The following is a 21,558-nucleotide window of genomic DNA, read 5'->3' as shown; positions in this document are numbered from 1 at the left end:
GCGAACTGAGATGCGATGTTGAGCTGCACGTGGAAGTGGAGCACGAGCACCTGAACCTGAGCCATCCTCCCACCCGCTTGGGTTTATTTAGGAAATAACATTTTTGTGGCAACACATTTTTGGATTTCATTACTGGGCCCGTGCCAGGATGCTGAGTGCTCCTCACTCTCGGCTGCTCCGTTGAGGTCAACATGCATTTTATCATTTTAAATAGCAAAGTAGCAGCAGCTGGAGGGCACTCGACACTCGGCGATAAATAACCTTAATGTAGTGTCGGTTCGGGGGTTTTCCCTTGCTTTTGCTTTGGTTACATGTTTAATTACGAGCTGCACAATCTCAAAGCATACTTTTGGGCGGCGCTGAAAAAAGTGCTCGAGAAAGTGTAGTAGAAAAACGGGCTGCAACAGAATGTTAGTGTATGAGTGAGTGAGTGAGTATCTGTGTGACTGTGCCACAACCGGGTGAGTGTGTGACAAGGTCAAGTCGTCACTGCTCCCGATTATAATGCAAATTGGCCTCGCAGTGTTTGCACATGTCGGCAAATACTTGAGCGCCGGTGGCTCGGCGGTCCTTGAGACACATTACCCACTCAACCACACTAACACAGCCGCACCCCCACAGGCACACCGGGCGAAAGTTCCCAGGCGGCCTAATCGGAGGACTTTTTGCTTGGTAAAAGCTGTGAGTTAGAAAGGATTTAGTTCGGGGCTTGAGCTAACTTACCTGTGCTGATATTAAACATTTTATAAATGGAAACGGACGATTCTAAATTTTACCACATTTTAAGCTATCAATCTTTTGTTTTATAATGCAAATAGCTATAAATTAAACATTTATTCTGATGCCAAACCTTATCTGCTCTTTAGCAGCTGAAATCAGCCAAAAGTCATTTCTGTAGACCAACCTCACTTATTTGATTCTATTATTTAAAAGTTTCCTTCGCTTGAAAGAAATTATGTTGAATTTTTTAATCGACCTTTTCGTAATATTATTTGTTTTTTAAATAATACATAGTATTTATCAAGGTGCGAAGCCTTGTTTAAGAGCTTTGTATTATTTACAATTATATTTTAAAAACATTGAAAGCTTTTAGTTACTTACAATAATATTTATTTAATATTAAATTTGTTGTACAAATAAATGTGTAAACTATTCAGGAATATCCTGCTATAAATGAATGCTGAATAACGGGCAAACGTAAATTCAAGTGAAAAGAACCCTACTGTGGCATTCCGAGCAGATGAGTGCCAGATCCTTTTGTGTAATCGCTGCTTAAATGCATTTCATAAATCGTTTACCAGTCCAGCCTTGGGAAAATCCATTCATCGCCCTCGTGAGCCGTTGCCTGGTAACCTAGTTTAATAAATAAATCGCAGTTTTTTCGTGCCCTAGCCGCCGCCCAGCGATCCATCCACGTCCCCGTCCCGTCCCTCCCCCAGGACTCCTGTGTCTTTTTGTCTTCGGCAAGTCATTCATGTGTGCAATCTGTGGGTGTGACTAATTCAATTACAACGCCCAATTGTGCATGCCTCGGCGCCTGAACCTCCCCACCCCGCCCACCAACCTCTTTTCACTCCGTGATTTTTCATTTCGTTTTCACGCTTTCACCGTGCATGTGCAGGTAGTATTTGGCATGGGATCTGTGGACGAGCATTACTTGGGCTTTGGATTGTCGACTACGATTCCAAATCCGAACGGCGAACCACGACCCACTCCCTGTTTTCCATGTAACGGGACATTCACGTTCACGTTTCGTGTCACCCCGGGACTTAATTGTTTTTTGTCACACGAGTTATCCTTTTTGGGGCGTATCATGTTCGAAATTGAAATTAACTGACAGAGCAGCGGTGGTTGGGTAATGAACATGATTTGTGCAGTGCGAAAATCTGGGTGGGAGTCGTAGTCGCAGAATCGTTATGCCTTTCAGCCATTGCAAATGGCCCTGCGAAGGTCTGGGAACCTAAATAAACAAAAGTGGTTGGGCCTTTGACAGTCACGGAATGGGATTTGTTACACAAACACTGCCGCAAAAGAACAAAAAAGTATAAAATAGAAACCCACATGACACAAGGAATATTGGCTACGTCAATCAAATGGAAAGCCATTAACTAATAGTGCAATGCCGACTACCGAACCGAGTTCGCACTGTACTGCAGTAAAGAAAAGCCTGCAGTGGAAGAAGCCCGGTGGCAACACCTTCGAAAAACCCATTTTCCTGGGAGCCGTCGCTGCTGGCACTTCCCCATCATCATCGTCATTATGGGAAGGCCTCCTGGTGGGACTATCGGCGGCCCAGCATCTTGATGATCGGAGCAGGAACCAGGGCCATTGCGAAACGTGATTTGTAGGGTCATCATTCAAAAGGCATCGACTACAAGCGCGCCGAGATCCCATCCCATCCGCCGCAGCGAAGGAGTTCCAGCTCAGGAAGGCAGAGGCAGGCACCCAAAACCAGATCCCCGGCGATTCCGAGCAGCAGCCAAAAAGAAAATTAAAATGGTTATACATTCATGTAATTTAACGAAATTCAATTGAATGCCAAGTCACAACAACTGCCCGACCAGGGGCCAAACTAAACTAAAGCGAACTAAACCGAACTCCCAGTGCAGGTCGGACCTGGCTGCACAGAGAGAAAAGGGATTATATTATTTAAATTCTTAACGTGAGTTCTGGATGTGATTATAGAAAGCAAACAAAGATCATTAACAACATTCTAATATTTAATTTTATTATTTATTTTAGGTAATTCTGGTGGCTTTTCCTATTTAAGATTATATTTCTTTGCTGTATCGTTTAAAATGTCAAATAAAATAGGTTTAAAAGACCCAAAAACCAGGAGAAACATTCAAATGTTATTATTTTCAAAATTATTATTATATTCAAAATCACCAGAAAGTTATACACATTTTCCCCAGTGCGGATGCGCTGTCTGAGCCGATATTGGCGATGCCAAGCGTGAGATTATCGGCGATTGTATGCAGCGATGATGATGCTGATGAGGATGAGACTGTGGCTGGAACTGCAGTTTTGGCCTGGCCGAAACTGCCTTGGCCCATGGCTCCCGTAAGCTGGCAGTGCACTCGAGTGGTGCCGACTGCAGTCAAGTTCACTTTTCATGCCGGATAAGGAGGAGATGGTGGGGTGGCGCAGGTGGGGTTGGGGGATCGGGGATCGGATCTCAGACCGCAGTGGCAGTCATTGACTTGGGTTATCGCACGCCAAAAACGACAAAACAGTTGCATGCCCAAACCCAGAGCCTCAGAACCCAAGAAGAGCCCAGGTTTAAGCCCAGAACCTTGGCAAACTCGAGTCTCAGGGCCCAGCGCTATCTGCATGCGATCAAATTTCCTGGGCTTCTGTTGCAGAGAGGCAGCGGCGATCATATTGAGCCCGCTTTTGACATTTTGGACACAATTTGAACCTTTTACTTTTCGGTACCAGTATGCGAGCACACGATTTCCAGCTTTGGCTCGGATTTCCAGGAATCGCGCGACGCCAATCGAAATCCAGCAGTCCAGCAAAGCGGCTCTCCTCTTCCTCCGGCGAGTGTTTTGTATTCGCCCTGACATTGATTGAGAAATTGATTTAAAAATCGTTTTTGCTGCGCTGATTCTGATTCCGATTTCGATTCGATTCCAGCTCGGCCTGAGATGCAGATCCCGGCCGAGATTCGATTCGCATCTCCGGCAGGCGCTTCGCTTAACTGACTGATCCATTCAGTTAACTGGCTGTGAGTGCCCTTCAAATCGCTGAAGTTTTCGACATTTAACAGTTTTGATTTAAAAACTGTTCAGCTTAATTGAAAGCCCTGCGAAATGAATGTGTGTTCGGTCTGGTTTTTCTGCAAGTGGCTTTTTGAGGAGTCCATTCACCTGCCAGATGCATTCATTAAAATTAAATTTAATTTTAACATTTATTTTGAGTGGAGGAAAATATTTTATGTGAAATCTAAAGAATTATTTTGGAGTTTTTACAATAAAATATTTAAGCTTTTATTATTATTTATTCTGTACCTTTAGAGTATCATTATATTTAATGAGGTTATACAATTTTTAAAACCTCTTTGAGTGACCCGCCGAAATGCATACTTTAAATCTGAGTTGTGTTATCAAAAGCAGTTCCCACCATAATATCCAGAGCGGAAGGTTAACAGGCCGCATCCCATAACTCAAACTATCAACGAGTATGATGAAAAGAGCGCAGATACATATCAAATGAAATATTTTGTTATGCTCATTAAGAACGAGAATGCCGCGGACAAAGCCGGACAATCAACACCCCCGGCCCAAATAATTTATAATGTCTTAATTATTTCTTAGGCCTCGGCCCGAACCCGAAAGCAGGCCCAACAAATTGTTTATGAAGTCGGCGAGCGGTGAACTAACATGGCAACACTTCCTCTTCTCGTCAAAAGGGGCGGGGCGGCAGGTCTAGCTACGCCTCCGAAAATTATATGCAGCAGATTAGTGGACGTGATAATTCGTTCGACGCGCTGCTCCCTTGGAAAACTTTGCTTCCCGTTCCGCTCGAGTACCTCCAATAAGACCGAGACCAGGCCCGAAAATAAACGAAAAATTACAGAATGAAAAACTCATAGGGAGAGGGGCGGGTTTTTACTTATAAAAACACAATTTTTTCAGAGCGTCCAACTACTAAATTGAAAATTAACATATTTCGGCAGTAGATGCTATCGCTCTGTGGACTTGCATTTGTTTTGGCCAGCAAACAAAACACAGAAAACTGGCAAAGGAAAAGGGAAGGGAAAAGGAAAAGACAGCAGCAGCAGCCAGCAAAGGTTAATTTAATTTTCCATTTTCCGGCCACTGCCAAGACAGTAGGATATTTTTCACTTTTTAAATTGATGACCGGAGTCGTTGGCTTCCTGTCTTGGCAATTGTGCTGGCACAAATCTCAAGCCCACCGCAAATTGAAACTACGACGAGCCCTGGCCATTGTCCTTAGCGATTGAATAAGAATTATGCCAAGGATACCACACACTCAGTCGGGGACCAGGGACAATTCCACGTAGCTGCCTGTCAAGCCGTTTTGGAGCATTGTGATTAATGTGCTGCCGCTGTTCCGCCCTCATCCACAGTCTTTGTTGGCCGTCCTGCTGCTCCTTTTGGCCATTGTCTAGGGCTGCAGCCGTTTTGGCATGTTTGTCATTTGGGAAATTGTGCGGTGGCTCTAATGGCAAAGACAAACAGGCGGCAGGTAGCCGGAGGGAGTCGACCACACTGGGTCCTAAATGCGGGATTCAGGCTCAGGCTGAGTCGTTCGCCTAGACCGAAAGTCAATAAATCTGAAAGAAACCGATCTTGCTGGATTTCTGCTGTAAAAACTATCAATTTGAGGGATTTAAAAAAAAAATATTGATGTCTTCAATCTAAAAATGATTTTATTCCGCTCCTTAAAACTTTCCCAAACAATATTTTAAGTCGATAAAATTCCCATAAACCCCTGACAATAATTTTATTTAATTAAATAAAAATTCATAATTAACCTAAAGTTGTTGAGTTCTTTAAATATTTTAAAATTTTACTAAGTGATAACAAATTAATATACTGTTAAATGAGTAAATTAAATGAGTTGTGCCTTCACTGAATTCAATGTTAAATATACTTCAATTCCCAGTTTGAAAGATTGAAAGCGCCAACGCCAATCGTTTGCGAGGAAGTACTCGCCTTTGAGTGTTTTTTCTACTTGCTCACCCGTCATTAAGTCGAGCAGTCAGTCAGTCTGAAAGTCGGTTGACTGATGGCCATTGCCAGTCGGATCTCCATGGCCGTTGCTCATGCGCGTCGAAGGCAGCCATCGCCGACATTGTAGTCGAAGTTCGGAGCTAAAAACGAGATGAGGATGGGGCAGCTCCTTGAAAAGCATCGACGTCGTTTTGGTGCAAAATGTTTGCAGCGAAACCTGCAATTACCATCGCCAGCTTTGATAGCTTCTTGCCGGCCTCTTCGGCTTTTTGCCGCCTCGCACTTCTCTTCTAGGCTTAGCAGGCATTTAGCCTTTGTTTCGACAGCATTTGGTGCCCTAGCCGACAGCGAAACCAGCAGGATGCAGTCCAACTTCAACTGCAACTCCCAGTCAGAGCTTCAGCTCGTGGAGCAGCTGGATCTGGAACTGGAGCTGGAGATGGAGATGGCAGCATGGTAGCTCGCCAGTTGATATGTTGTTGAGTACTTTTAATTTGCATGCTGTTAATGGTGTTGCTTCATATTAGGCCATTGCCAGTCGAAGGCAATTCGACTGGTATTGCACAGAAAAGAAAAATACAAAATATTTAAGAGAATAATGCTACAAGATCGCTTTAAAAATAAAATAAGTGTGAAGCTTTTTAGCATTCTAAGTAGGGGAGAGTGGGGGAATTTCGTCACAGGGGCAATTTCGTCACCTGCAATATCTCGGAATCCATAAGTCGTAAAAATATATAATTTTTTTGTTTTAGTCCTTCAAGACGGCCAGACACAACCAATGCATTTGTTTTGCACAGAAGGCCAAGATAATTAAGCTATAATATTAAATGTGTTTTAACAGTTCAAAAGCTACATTTAGTTCTCGACGAAATTTTTTCTGTATGCCACAATTCAAAAGGAATAAGATACACGATTTTTTATATAATACACAGTGCTATAATGTGCATTTCTGCGACAGTGATTTTTAACTTCGCGCCTAATTTCGCAAGAAAAATAATTATTTCTAAAAAAGTACGGTCTGGGGAAATTTCGCCACCCTACGCTAAGGGTAAATTCGCACCTATTTTAAATACATATTTTTATATTTGACGAGCTGGCTAACGAACAGACTACCAGCAGCAGCAACAAATATGGGACGTCAAAAAAAATGGTACGCTTGATCAGTGTAGCATATTTTCAGGCGTTAAACTCCCTACATTTTTCAGGTGACGAAATTTCCCCAGTTGTGTGGTGATTTTACCCCCCTGTGTGGTGAGATTGCCCCAGTATATTGGTTTACATTTTATTTTTTTATAAATCACCAAGCTAATTAAAAAAATAGGAGAATGTCACATTTTAAAGCTTGGTGCTAACCGCATTCAACAATAAAAATAGAAATATGATAACGTGTCTCAAGATGGACAAAAAATAGCTTTGAAAAAATGCTGACGAAATTCCCCCACTCTCCCCTACATACATTTTAGGGTATCATGCCAATTGATTGCTTTAAAATTTTAATTAATAATGTTAGTGTTGTATCCTTTTTTTGTAGTGTACAACTGATTCAAAGCCGGAGGATATACGAATAATTCGAATACAAAACTGGCATATTAATGGCAGGATTGAAATAGAACTACCTCTCTTCGAAGTGTGGTAAAGAGTCTTTACTAAAGGCTAAAGGAATCCAGTAAGGAGCAGGAATCCCTTTACTACTTCATACTATGTAGTTGTTCGATAGCCCACAGCTTTTCTCCCTCCTTTGAGAGCCCGTTAAATTAATCGCAAGGCTCTTTTTATTTGCCATTAACAGTTAACCTGCCTGGGGGGCATTATTTCACAGCGAAACGGCTCTGACAGCCAGATTGCCGCTCTAATGGCCATATCCATGCCTATATGCACATGTCAGTTGGCCCAAAAAGATGCGGCAACGATAACCCAATGGGAATGACACAACTTTGGGTTGGCTAGCAGGGCAAGCGGACGGCGAGAACAGAACAGAAATTGCAATTGAAGTTAATTTCAACAAATTGCATGCCAAAATGTGTTAAAGGGAAGAAATTCCCAATCCGAGTGAGCGACTCGCAGAGGGAGCGAAGAAATGGCGATCGCAGCGCTAACTAACTGACTACTTTGGGCCACAAAATGCAGCAACAAGAGCAGCAGAAGCAGCCGAACGGGCAAAAAATTAAATTACAGGCTTAGTCTTCGATTGGAGAAGTCTGTGAAGTCGAGAAGCCCGCAGTTTCTTCCTCCACACGCAGAAAAATGGGTATTACCTTTAATAAGCACTTACAAAAATAAATTTAACAATGATTAATGCTTTTAGAGCAAATCATCTAGAATTTAAGAACATTTTTAAGTAACATGCATGATTAAAGGTTGTAATAAAATATATAATAAAATGCTTTTCTTTGGCGATATTTTCTATAATAATATTTTGTTTAGATTTTAGTATTACTAAATAGCACAAGACCCAATCGAGGGATATTGTTTGCATTAAATTAGGCATGTAACGATTTTATTTCGATTTTTTCCTGTGTACAAAAGCCGGCATGAATGAGTGACCGGGCCAACTGACTGCCTGGCTGACTAACTGAGTGAGTGAGCGGGTCGGCGAGTGAGTGAGTGACTGGCATGCCCCTGCGGATGGCCGTGGACGTGCAGCGGACTGAGGACAGCGGACTCCGGCGGACGGGGCATCACTTAAGTATCTGCGCTCGCGGTGCCCACCAGGCTCCGCCCACCAAGCTGCAGCCGTCTTAACCCAACCAAACCGTCTTAGCCCGGACGAAAGCATTGGGGCGCGAGATTACTCACGCGAATGTAATTTGGCAATTGCTTATTAGCGCTAACGCGCCGCCGCCGCCGACTCTGCGCCAAGATCCAAGACATCGGCACAGTGGGCTTAGGAACCAAAAGGTAAGTTAAGAAACCCATTTAAACTCAGTACTTTTTAATATTATCGGAAAGGTGGTTACATTTTGTATAAAATCACAAAAGTATGTTTCTCCATTAATAGAATTTTAATATTTTCAGAAGTGAAATACTAGTATTAATGCGGTTATTCCACTACATTGTTTGGCTCATTCATTAGAGCATTCATTGGAGGCTTAGAAAGGGACAAATATATATGCTATTTTTGGGATTTGTTTGGATAAGATGGCATGGTCACTTAAAATTTAGACGTTAAATTTAAACTTTATAATTCAAATAACTTTGACTGGTTATTTTTAGTTGGCAACGGAGTAATTAGGCCACTAAAATAATTTTTGTATTGTTCATATTTGTTTATAGCACCTTATTAGACGCAAAAGGTTTGGCAATTCAACCAAAAAAAATCAAATCAATTTTTATTATTGATCCCATTTCACAGTAGCAGCAAAATTGTACTTTTTAGATTCAATTTTGCTCATTGCTCATCGGTCCAGGTAATACCGTTTGGAAGTATTTTAAAATCCCAAAAAAAAATACTAAAATTGCCCATCGGTTTTTACAATTTTACTCATTTATTGCTCATTGCAGCTGACATACATCTGTCTTGCTCGCACCTATGTAAAATCGTATAGGCTGAGAAAAAATTGCTCTAATGAATGAGCCGAACAATGTAGTGGAATAACCGCATAATAGAAATAATATGTATGTAACCAAAAAGACTAACTTTTAGATTATATTCAAAGTAAAATAATATTAATAATAATTATAATTTACAAAGAAAATCATCTACAACAGAGTTTTATAAAGTCGACTAAAATTCCTTTGTTTATCAGGATACCATACTCAACCCTTCTTTTTTTTGCTGTAATTTTAAGTTAAATTTAAATTTATAATTTAAAATATTAGAAAAATTTTTGATGTATTTCTACATACCCCTTGCATCTTAAAATTCTATTTGAAAAATATTTTTATATTTATGGCAATGCTGGTTAGAGAGGGTTCCTTGGCCGAAAGCAGTGTGCAATGGCTGCGGCAATCGAACCACTTATATCACCTTCTTGTTAGAACGAGTGGCGGACCAGCCGGCTGTCGATCCTCGATCCTCATTTCTCGGTTCTCGATCCCCATGCCCGATTCTCGTCCACGATCGGTGGGCCTGGACTTCTTGGTCTTCTGGTCGTCAGTGCCTGTTGCGCAACGCGAAGTGCAGGAGAGGACGAGATGGCCCCGGGCCAAAGATGGCACTGTCCGATGACTGTGAATGTGAAGTGCAATAATTTTCTTTTTTATTATTATTACATTTTTCTTACTTTGGCACTGCGGCGTTTTACAGCAGGACGGAGGAGCTGATGCCGAGAGTGTTGAAACATTTGCGCGTCATTTGCAGATTCTTTTAATATTATTAAGTTTTGGTGGCTTTTTGGTGGGGCTCTTGAAGCGAGATTGGAGCGACGACATGGCAGCAGAAATTTTTAGTAATAAAAGATCGTTTAGCCGTTGAAGGCCCCTGGCAGATGGATAATTCAGTTCTTTTTCGTTCGAGTGGGCTGAGTAGTTTTTTCAGTCCCTTCTCAGACAATTTGAAATTTTAAGCTATGAGTAGGGGAGAGTGGGGGAATTTCGTCACAGGGGCAATTTCGTCACCTGCAATATCTCGGAATCCATAAGTCGTAAAAATATATAATTTTTTTGTTTTAGTCCTTCAAGACGGCCAGACACAACCAATGCATTTGTTTTGCACAGAAGGCCAAGATAATTAAGCTATAATATTAAATGTGTTTTAACAGTTCAAAAGCTACATTTAGTTCTCGACGAAATTTTTTCTGTATGCCACAATTCAAAAGGAATAAGATACACGATTTTTTATATAATACACAGTGCTATAATGTGCATTTCTGCGTCAGTGATTTTTAACTTCGCGCCTAATTTCGCAAGAAAAATAATTATTTCTAAAAAAGTACGGTCTGGGGAAATTTCGCCACCCTACGCTAAGGGTAAATTCGCACCTATTTTAAATACATATTTTTATATTTGACGAGCTGGCTAACGAACAGACTACCAGCAGCAGCAACAAATATAGGACGTCAACAAAAATGGTACGCTTGATCAGTGTAGCATATTTTCAGGCGTTAAACTCCCTACATTTTTCAGGTGACGAAATTTCCCCAGTTGTGTGGTGATTTTACCCCCCTGTGTGGTGAGATTGCCCCAGTATATTGGTTTTACATTTTATTTTTTTATAAATCACCAAGCTAATTAAAAAAATAGGGGAATGTCACATTTTAAAGCTTGGTGCTAACCGCATTCAACAATAAAAATAGAAATATGATAACGTGTCTCAAGATGGACAAAAAATAGCTTTGAAAAAATGCTGACGAAATTCCCCCACTCTCCCCTAAGCTAAAAAGGGATGGTCGTAGTTAAGTTTATAATATACATTTGTCTCTTTCGAGCTTGGCTTTCTATATACCAGGCCTAAACAACCCCAATAGAGACCCCGCCTCTCGATAAAGAATGATATTTCTAGCCAGGGGCGTGGATCCCCTCAACCGCTGAGGTGTTCCGCCCCTGAGAGCATTAATCCAGAACAACGGCAAATTATCCTAACTGGTCCATTCCGAGCAGACAATTAAAGAGACGATGGCGGCCTGCGGTGTAATTCAATCTGCATATGGAACTGCGAATCTGGATGGGGACCGGGCAAATGAAATCACAGAGAGACTCAATACAATAAGCTAGACAAAAGGAACTGTGCCCAAAAATAGAGCGAAATGCAAAAAGCTTGTTCCACAGCCAAGAACCAAAGAACGAAAGACCCAAGGAACAGGCTCAAATGGCTGGAAATTCTGTCAAACGAAAATACGGGCGTAGATTTCTATTAAAACGATTCGGACGGACAATCGACCTTTTGTCTTTTGTAATTTTATGCGACAATTTTTTCCTTGTGCACCGGTCCTTTTCGAAGGTAAATTAGAATACGGCCGAGGAGGGAGCCTACTACAAAGCATTTAAGGAATGCAGGGAAAAAGTATTGAATAACATTTTGATATGCTTAGAATTCGGTTCGAAATTCGAATGGATATGCCAAATGTCATCGGCAGCTGCGTGCTGCCCTCTCAGCCAGCCAACCTGCCCCTTTTCCCAAGGAATTGGGATGAAAAGGAAAACAAATTAAATGGAAAAGGCGGAAAAGAAACGAACGTTCAAGTGCAATTGAATGGAAATGAGAGCCACGCCTTCCTTTGGGGCGGGGAGTACTAGGGTAAAATAATAATAAAAAAGAGAGATGAGAGCCCAGCGAACTCGAACCGCTGACCACGCAAAACACATTAAAATTCAAATGCTTTGATATACCAATTAATTTTTTTCCTTTTATTTGGGAAACTTGAAAAACTTTGGGTTTGGAGTTTGGCTTTTGGAGTTGGCTTGCCTCAATTAAATGCAACGAGACGCGATAACAAGATTATCCGCCGCAGACATCTTGAGACAATATCTATAAGCCATAAAAAGCCAGGACAGCACCGCAACAGCATTCTTCGGCTTCGCCAGCTTCCTTCTCCTCGTCGCTTGCCAAATTGGCGTTTTGGCAATGAAACGCAAATGTTGCCGGCAAAGTTGCTGTTGTCCTCCTTGTCGTCGTTCTCGACGTCTTGTCATTGATTTGAATTTTATGCGCACGCAAGAGGCGACCAGGAAAAAGCGAATTTCCTGGCCGACTCTTTCAGCCTTATTTGTCAACCCAGACGCAGACGCAGGCCATGTGGCCATGTTGCCTGTTGCCTTTTGCCAATCCCGGCGATCTGTTTTGACTGCTACAGTTTTGGCAAGTGCCCGGAGTTGAACTCTGAAAGAGGGGAAAGGGGCATTGGATGCCAATCTGAAAAAGTCATGACTCAACCGCAATAGTGCGTATAATCCGAGTCATCATAAACTTTAATCAAAATGCAGATTTTTCCAATTAGGCATTCAGTTTTTGACAGACAACTGCAAAGCTTGAATAACAAATTCGATTTGGGCTTTGGCCATTTAATTATCCCCAAATACCACACAATTGTTCAGCTTTTTGATTAGAAAATGTCTAATTAGTAATTGACGTAATCGAATAGGCAGAAAGCATTTAATATTTATTGTTCCAATTTAACGGCCAATTTATATTGAATTTTAATTTGAAACATCCACAGATATATTCTTTCACTTAACTCCATTAACAAACAAATTTAAAAAATTAAGAATTGGTTTATTTATTTCTAATCTACGACAATCAACGATTTTCCTTTCTCTCGAGTCGTAAAACAATTCATTTACCATTTAATGTATTTACTCAAGCACAAATTATTCTTGGCTCCAAATCGGATTAGTGGCCCGGCAAGTGTCATGTGCAATTGTCTCCTTGTCTGCTGACCTTATCGCGGACTTCCTCCGACTTCGGCAGTCTTCTGAGCTCTGGAGAATGCAGAAAGACCCTCTGTTCGAGCCGTGCTAACAACCTAAGCCAATCCCAGGCACAGGCTTGCCAAAAACCAAAAACCAAAAAAAATAAGAAGAAAACAACATACAGCGAAAAACTAGTTTTGTGCGACTTACCCAACTTGAGCTCCCAGACATAACGTCCCTCGTACCCTCGCCACCTATCTTAGCCCTAACTTTAACTCCTTGGCCGGCTCAGAGCGCATCAAGTGTTCGCCGAGGCTTGTTAAAGTTCATTTTCGATGCAACGAGCTGCAATAATGCATAATTGTGCTCATTAGTCTTTTTGGGGCCAACGATCGTGTATGAATTTAAATTTTAGCGCGGCCAGCCGAGCTGACAGGCCAGAATGCCTGGCAAAAGGCAGTTGAGCGGGCCCTAAATAAATACAATTGGACAGCAATGGTCCGGACTGGATCGGTTGGAGAGCCGAGATCAGCTGAACCGAACTACACTTAGGGAAATATTAGCGTCATAGTATCAGGTAATGCCATCCTGAAGAGAAACAAACACTCTTTTACAAATCATAAGAAAGTTTCATAAATAAATAATCTAAATTAAATCAATATCTCAGAGTTATTCAACTCTTTTGCACGACAAAAAAATTGTTTTTTATAACAAACTTGTATTAATATTTTGTAATATTCATTTAGTTTTAAATTGCATACTTGGCTTTCCATTCTTTTTATGAAAAACTCAAAATGTGTACCACCTAACAATTATTTTCTGTGTAAGCTGAATTGGCGATCGCGTTGTCGGCGCGAACTTGAAACATTTGCGCGCAGGATTTACGCGTCCAGTTAAATTTACGCGCACCTTTGCATGAAATTGACGTGGCATTTTATTTAACTCCCCCCTCCTCGCACACTCGATTTTGTGGCTGAGGTCAAGACGAACGTGGGCCGAATCGAGTGCGATTGCGACTGTGTGTGTGGGTAATATGCGCGGAGTACAAGGCTTGTTAAGTGATTAATCAGCGCCAGATATAATTTGTGTCTGCGTTAATTTTTTCCTGCGAATAAAGCCTCCTTGTCGGATGTCTGGATCCAGAGGAGTCTCGTGTAAATTAGGACGTAGCCACCAGTTGGCTTTCGGGCCAAGGAAGACTCACAGATAGAGTGGACGTGTGAAATTACCGACAGAATTATGCCCGCAGTTTGGCAAGTTCTTAAGCCTTCTTTGGGAGCAGGGCCTAATTCGAGGTGGGACTATCACTCATGTCGGACGGTGTACTTGATTTGGCAATGATAAAGAGAAACTTCAAAGGCGATTTTTAATTAACTTCCTATCGCCAACATTAATAAGGAGATGCCTTTATCTGCCTTTCCGATAACTACCTATATCTTATCGTTAAAGCTTTGAATAAGTTTAAAATTGTATATCTTAAATAAACCAAAGTCCCACAAAACCTGAAAACTTCTTTAAGATCAAATTTTTGTACTTATGTTTTTTTTATTCTGCAGAAAACTTCGATATCACTTGAATGATCATACAAAAACAACACAAGCTGCGGATTTCCCAATAAAAACGAACCAAAAACCTCTTTTCCCATTAACCAACAGAACCGGAAGAGTTTATTAAACGAAATGCAATTATGGACTTTCTTTGAATAAATCATCGCATAAGTGATGGGATTTACCCTCGGCAATTCCAAATACATGCATTGAGGGGCACTGAGCTGCGGTGAGTTATGTAAGAAGAGGTCCTAACCAAAGGACAACTGCTCATTCCCTGGCCGGCAGCGCGTTGCTTTCGGATCAATCGAGCTTGGGAATATGCGGTTCCAAATAAAAGGCAACTGAGGCATGAATTACGGATGCCTGCGAGGGAAGTGCAGTCAGGCGTTAGATGAAATGAAATCTCCTATAGGGTTGCAGTCGCCTGAGAACGCCGGCGAAATCGTCACAAACAAGCAAACAAAGCCGGGCAATCTTGTTATCGAAGACGGGGCTGTATAAACTACTTCAGGTAATCTAGGGCTTAGAAATGCTAATCGCCTTTATTTCGGTCTATAGCAGGCAACAACAAACAAAGGCGACCTTTTCGCTTTGTCACCGACGTCGCCCGGCTTTTGATAATTGAAACCGTAGAGTTTTTCGGGATGCCAAAAGGATTCGCTGGGTTTTTTCCTCTATTCGATGGGGGTCCTACCTCTAACCCCCCTCCATTTGAGTGTCGCTTGTCGAGAGTTATTCGTGCGATTATTCCTCTTGGTATCTGCACCGTATTGTGGCTGAGCTGCGACGTTACCAGGCCCTCTCCATCCCACTTCCGGGCACTTCCTTTACATAGGAGTCAGCCCCTAAAACGCTCGCTGCTTTTTGATATTGCCTCGGATTTCACGGAGCACCCTTTTCCCTTTCCTTTCTCCAAAATCGGAAAAGGCAGGCAGTTGTCCTGGCTTTGATTTTCGGCTGCTTTGCCGCGGTTTCCCCTTCTTCTTTCTTGTGTTTCGGATTTCAGTTTGTCAAGTTGTCCTTGGCTTCGTTTGCCTTAGTTCTTCTCGGCATCAGATGCGTTTTTATTTGTTTGCTATCTTTGTCTCCTCGCCAACATCATCAACAACATCGCCATCACCATCGTTTCGTTTGACAATTTTCCGGCCGACATTCAAGATTTTAATCGCTGGCATTTGCCATAACTAGATTCTTGGGGTTTGCCGTTTGAACAGTCTCGAATTTCACCGAGCGAGTGATATAACGGAAAATTCCTTTACTTTGAGTAACGATAGGAAAATGTTCTTACGATTATTTACTATATTTAAAGCACTAGAGAATATTTTTATTGCCCTATAACTTTATTACCACAACTTTACCTCCTCTAACAGGCTTTTGTTATTCTTCAGTTCGATAATAATAAAAAAGTAATTCAATAAGATAGATAAAAAGGGTTCCATCGCAAACATGTCCCCTTATAAATTACGATTATTTAATGCATTTTCAATCCCTCACACAAAAGTCCCATTTCCACATCCGGGCCAACCTCCATTAGGTCTTCTCGAGCGTTGTCAAAGGATCTGCCGGCTATCTCATTTAACCCAAGTACCCATTTCCACATTGCGTTTGGGCCAAGAGCTCATTACGCGCCTCGTTATTTAACGGGGGAGGCCAAAAGAAGGGAAGTCAAAACACAATGGCAAAAAATTAAAAGCAAAATTAAACACATTCAATTATATTTTGTGAGCAATTTTTCGCCAGTCCAAGTTCCCCGGGTTTTCGCCCGCGAAAGGTGAAAAGTTATCCCTGTTGCCTGTTGGTCTGCCATTAGCGTTACGTACAGTTCGCCACCCCCGATTCAGCTGACCCCCAGTAATGCTTTGTTTTTCGGGGGACTTCTGGGGCAGGTGGGCTACCCGAAAAATATGGAAGAGTAATGCCGAACATCAGCGCTTATAACTGTGCCGATTATGAAGTTAATTTATCAGCAACAGAGCGGATGAGCAGGCAGTCAGTCAGTCGGTCGCTCATTCATTCACTCACTGTCAGCCGGGCGGGGATTATGGCCAGGTTTGCAAGGGCGAAGTCAAAGGCAAAGCCGAAGCAAACGGCAGGGGAAGTGGTTGGCTTTTTGGTTGCCATTCTGGATTGAGCCATTTGCTGGGGCGGACATTCATTAAGCCATCAAATTGCTGAAGACAAATTTACCCAGTCAAATGAATAAGTGAGCAGGTAACGAGGGCGGCTCTTGGAGTTTCCATGTTCCATATTCCTCTACTTACGGCCAAGTTATGGGCCACTCCTCGTTCGCCAGCTTAAAGCTGCCCCAAATAGTTGTGCGGGAAGTTCCTTTAACTTGTGAGCAGTCGCAAAAGTTTTGCTCCTTGGCAACTTTTTGCGACTGCTCCACCCCGCTCTTTGTTCACTTGCAGAAATTCCTGCTTCAATTTACTTTCAACATGCTTTTTCAAGGAGTTTTCCTTTTTTTCCTCTCCTTGCTTTCCGGGTATCCTGCCTCCCACACACACATACGTATATGTGGGGACTAGAGCCTTAACGATAAGACGCACGCACACCAGGATGAGTGGGGGTTTTTAGGGGGCGGAGTCTACAGTGCCGTAGACACTACCGCAGCCGAGAGCGTGTTTTACGTTCATCTGTCTACTTAACGTTGCAGGACTCATCCCCAGATCCTGTTGGCGAACCTCCCCTTCCCCTTTCCTCGTCCTTGTCGTCGTCGTCTGCGTTTTAACGTACTAATCCTTGCTTTTATCTCTTGTTTGACTTTTGCTACGCGCACTCCATACACTGGCTCATTTAATGTCATTGTCGCTGCCGCCTTGCCGCCATTTTCCCCTTTTTCCCCCGCTTTCTTCGCTTTCCACTTTTTCCCCAAACCCCCGCTTGCAATCCTTTCCAAATATTTGTCAATTTGTATGCGCAAGTTTCTTTTCAATTCGCACCACACGGCGTATGCGTGTAATAAGCGTTTCTTAAAGTGTTTGTCCCGTTGCCTTGATTTCGCTACGACTGCTCCGGAAGAGTAAAGAGTGGAAGTGTTTGCGCTGGTTTCCGCTCATCGCATTTGGATTTTCATTTATTTACTTTTCATCTTTCGCAGAATTTTTACCGTTTCTGTTTCGTATATTTCATTAATCAACGGCACGTGACCGAGTATTAATTTTTAAGCCCGTCGGGAATGCCAGAGTGGCTAGCTGTTTGCTGATGTTAAAGTTCAGGCCTTTAAAGAAGAAATAGGGTATTTTTCAAGTCTTTTATTTGTAGCAAGTTGCTTTTGCCACTGGCTTACATGGCGTATGTGCATTAAGCAAACAATTCGACTTTCACAGAGGTTGCTTTCCTTAAATTGAATTGGGGTTTTCTGTTTATTCCCGCAAAAAAAAGCGTGAGGAATATGAACAGTGGGGAATTCATTCTTTTAATCACGTTTTTAACTTACATTCCCTTTTCTAATGAATAACTCTTTTTGTCTGGCTCACATGCAACCCAATAAACCCAAATTAGCCAGATGACAATGACAACGAGCCTTCTGGACCAGCCAGAGAGTCAAGCGCTTTCGGGGACTGGAATGCGTATTTATTATAATTAACAAAAATTAAAAGGGCTAAAAAGTAAGAGCCGTTCGTTAAAGAGCAGGAAAAGCGGATGGGGAAGCTTGTGTGCTTTGCCATTATATAATAGACATTATCAACGCTAATTCAGTTATTTCTTAATTATAAACTACTTACGCTGCGAGCGTAACAAATTTTCTAACTCGACGGCAGTTGGGAAGTGCGATGTGGATATGGTGGGTGGTGGTGCTGGGAAAGCGGATGTCTCGGAAAACTCGGGACACGTGTGCCGTTGTCTCGGTTACAGTTTCTGCTGCATAATTACCCAAGTTGTGTGTAGTTATGATAGCTCGGATTACGCTGCTGCTGCTGTGCAACTTTGGCCGCCTTCTCCGATGGCCAAACTCCGGGAAAACAAGTTGGAACTGGCCGGAGGCGCCGGGCGTTTGTTTGCCCAATTTGCTACCCCTTTGAGCCCGCGGAGCCACTACAATTGGCAACTTACCCGCCCGTCTGGCAAAACACTTCAAGCAGCGAACTTTGATTGAAATATAAAATTTTAATGAGGCGGCGGCTGTTGAGCCGAATCGCGCTGCCAGCAGAATAGTCGTTTTATTTCGCTCTCTTTTGGTATTGTAAAAATCGAGGGAGGTAAACAAACGGCCAAACACAAACAAATGGAACTTAAAGAAACAATGATGCCGGAATCAGAATCGAGTTAGGGGAAGTCGGGCGGTGACTGAATTCCGGGGGTTACTTTGTTGGCAACTTATAAGACATTTTCGAACAGACAAAAGATAAACAAAACCGAGTAAACTGCGTTGTTTTCTAGTTGCTACTTTAAAATTTATGATGTTTGCGTTCTTGTATAGCCTCTGGAATATTCGTTATTGAATTGAGCAACGGTGCTTTAATTTTAACAAATTATATATATTTAATCAATATTTAATTTAATTATGTGATAATTTTTTAGACTAAAGAAGTATTTGTAAAAAAAGTTAATTATAAAATCATTATATGAATGTGGAATTCATTGAAATTCATTCCTCTGTTTCTCAACTTCAACTTTCCCAACAGTAAAGTACGCAGCTCAGCAGTTGTAATAAAAATCAAATCACCAAACCACATTTCGGGTAGCAAAGAATCCAAGTTCTGGTTCAAAGAGCACAAACGAATGTTAATGGTAAATGAAGTATTAATTAGCATCGAACTACTGTGGGGCACCAAAGAGAAAGAAAAACACAGACACAGAAAGAAAACCCCGAAATGGTAAAGGGCGGGTCACAAATACAGTGAATTACTGGAAAGACGAACACACAACACAACCCACACACACACACAACGGCGAGAAATGATTAATTACGCTCAAGAGTTGCCAGAGTTGCCTTTGAGTATGATTTATTGTAATTTAATTGTGGCACATTATGCGGTCGATTTGGGGTTTGCATTTGAATGGCATTTTTGAGCATGGAAATTGCCAAACAAGATGGAGCAAGATTGAACCGACATCAAAGCCGCTGGCGAAAAGTTTTGCTTGTCTTGTGGGAGGAGGCGAAACAAAAGCAAATTATCATATCATCGAAAGTTGAAGGACCCACAGGAGTTGCCAGGCAGTCGCAATGATGAGAAATGATGCCAACTGTTGGTTACAAAGTATGAGAAAACTAAGCTATGAAGCGGTTACCAAATAAATATCAAATAAATGCTTATATAATTCACGATTAATATTTCCTTGGAATATTTTGATAATGGAATTTTCCATTTCCAATAAATATTACCCAAATTCGGCTAGACAATAGCCAGGCTGGCACCTCTCCCGCTGCCTTTGTTTTTCCGTTTGGCCGTCCTTCTGGCAAGCCAGCCAGGTGAAAGGAATTATATATTCCCCTGATTATAATTTCATCAGCGGCAACACTAAAGAATCATCGAAGGCACGCCGAAGACAGCCATCCACTCCGTTCCACTTCACTCCACTCCACTCCTCGCGATGTGGTTGCAATGATTGAGTGGTGGGGCAGGATGCGCCTCCCAGTGGCCCAACTTATTGACTGGCAGGAGCCAGGAGGAGCAGAAGTCCTCGTGCTCGTCCTCGGAACCTGTCCTGGCAAGACCTTCGCATGCCCCAACAAGCTGGCTGGCAGACAGAAATCAATTGTTCCCATTATTATAATGAGATTACTTACCTACTGAACGACAAAACGTAGTGCCCAGAAAACAGCTCTGGCTCCTCTTTCCCGATAGATATAGATATATAGATGGAAATAGATGTGTAGATGGCAGCTCGCTCTGTGTCGACGTTCGCCTGCCAATATAATGACTTTAGTAGTCAGCGGAAAATGCTGGAAAATTGCTTGGCAAGTGCTCCAGTTGAAGGTTCGTTCGAGTTTCAGGAGCCCCAGTAGCAGCAACCTGAGCAGCAGCAGCAGAAGCAGGAAGCACATTTTTACCTGTTTTCCTTTTTGTTTTTCCCTATATATATTTGTATGTACGGGAACATTTTCCCCACCTGCCCATCTGCATTTTCCCCAGCAGCGTTTATCAGTTTTGCATTGCATTTGAGCTGAGATTAGCGGCGGCATCGCACAGGAAGGGGGCCACAGCGAAATCGAATCGTTAAGTCGTTTAATGGAATTCTGATTTATCTTAAATTCTTGAATAGAGATTGGCTGAAAGTTTGCTGCACTCCGATTGAAAATTAATAAGCCATCTCCCAATAAATCCAAATTTTGATTTGATGATAGTGAAATTAAGCTGTATTTAATGAACAGAAGATTTCATTGTTTGCTAGTGTCCATCTTTAAATTTACAGTAAAATACCTAAAGCCAGAGACATTTAGTTAACGTAAGTTAGTTGTAAGTATATAATTCTTATTATTCATTCTTCCTTTCAATTGCATTCACATTAAGTGAATTTTTTCAACCCTCCCTTTTGATTTTATTATTAGCTAAAAGCCCTATTAAATGCTCGTTCCCAAGACATATTTCATTTGCAATGAACTCATTCAGCTCCATTGTTGCGATGCCCGGACCATACTTTCTTTAGAATGGTACTCATACTTCTTTATGTGCGTTCACTTGGCCCGACTTGCAGAAGAATGACAGCGGAAATATGTGTGTCAAAGCCTCAGACAATAGAAAGTGAAGCGCCGTCCATTAGAGAACAAACAGATTGGAGTCTTCGATGGAGATGCCACAGGGCAATGGATACTTTGGAGCAATGTCTGGAGTGTTTGGTTTTTGATCTTAACCCACATAGCAGATATCAGCTCCAAAAAAGTAAGACCCCATGCACATCTCTCCACCGAAGGTGTGAAGCAACTTTCGATTTTCACAGCCAAGTAAACAACAATTGAAATGCGTAAGGCCCCAGAAAATGGAAAAAGCCAGCGTTGAAGGAGGAATGGTAACGAACGGTGAATGGTCAATGGTCTGGACACGGCTCAATTTCAGACGGACGGAAAGAGTTAA

At 42.0% G+C, this 21,558-nt stretch overlaps 1 long non-coding RNA gene across 1 annotated transcript; it reads right to left on the bottom strand.

The window, feature by feature from the left end:
* Nucleotides 1–12,879: 12,879 nt before the first annotated feature.
* LOC138912769 (uncharacterized) lies at nt 12,880–18,817 on the bottom strand. The gene is made up of 3 exons (XR_011418325.1): nt 18,596–18,817; nt 13,200–13,577; nt 12,880–13,124 (listed from the first exon to the last, which is right to left on the bottom strand). It is a non-coding gene; the product is annotated as an uncharacterized lncRNA (long non-coding RNA).
* Between the last annotated feature and the right edge of the window lie 2,741 nt (nt 18,818–21,558).

This window comes from Drosophila takahashii, chromosome 2R (assembly GCF_030179915.1).
Source record: "Drosophila takahashii strain IR98-3 E-12201 chromosome 2R, DtakHiC1v2, whole genome shotgun sequence".
Taxonomy (NCBI): domain Eukaryota; kingdom Metazoa; phylum Arthropoda; class Insecta; order Diptera; family Drosophilidae; genus Drosophila; species Drosophila takahashii.
The sequence above is the reverse complement of the archived record's forward strand: the minus strand, read 5'-3'. Positions and strand labels throughout refer to the sequence as shown.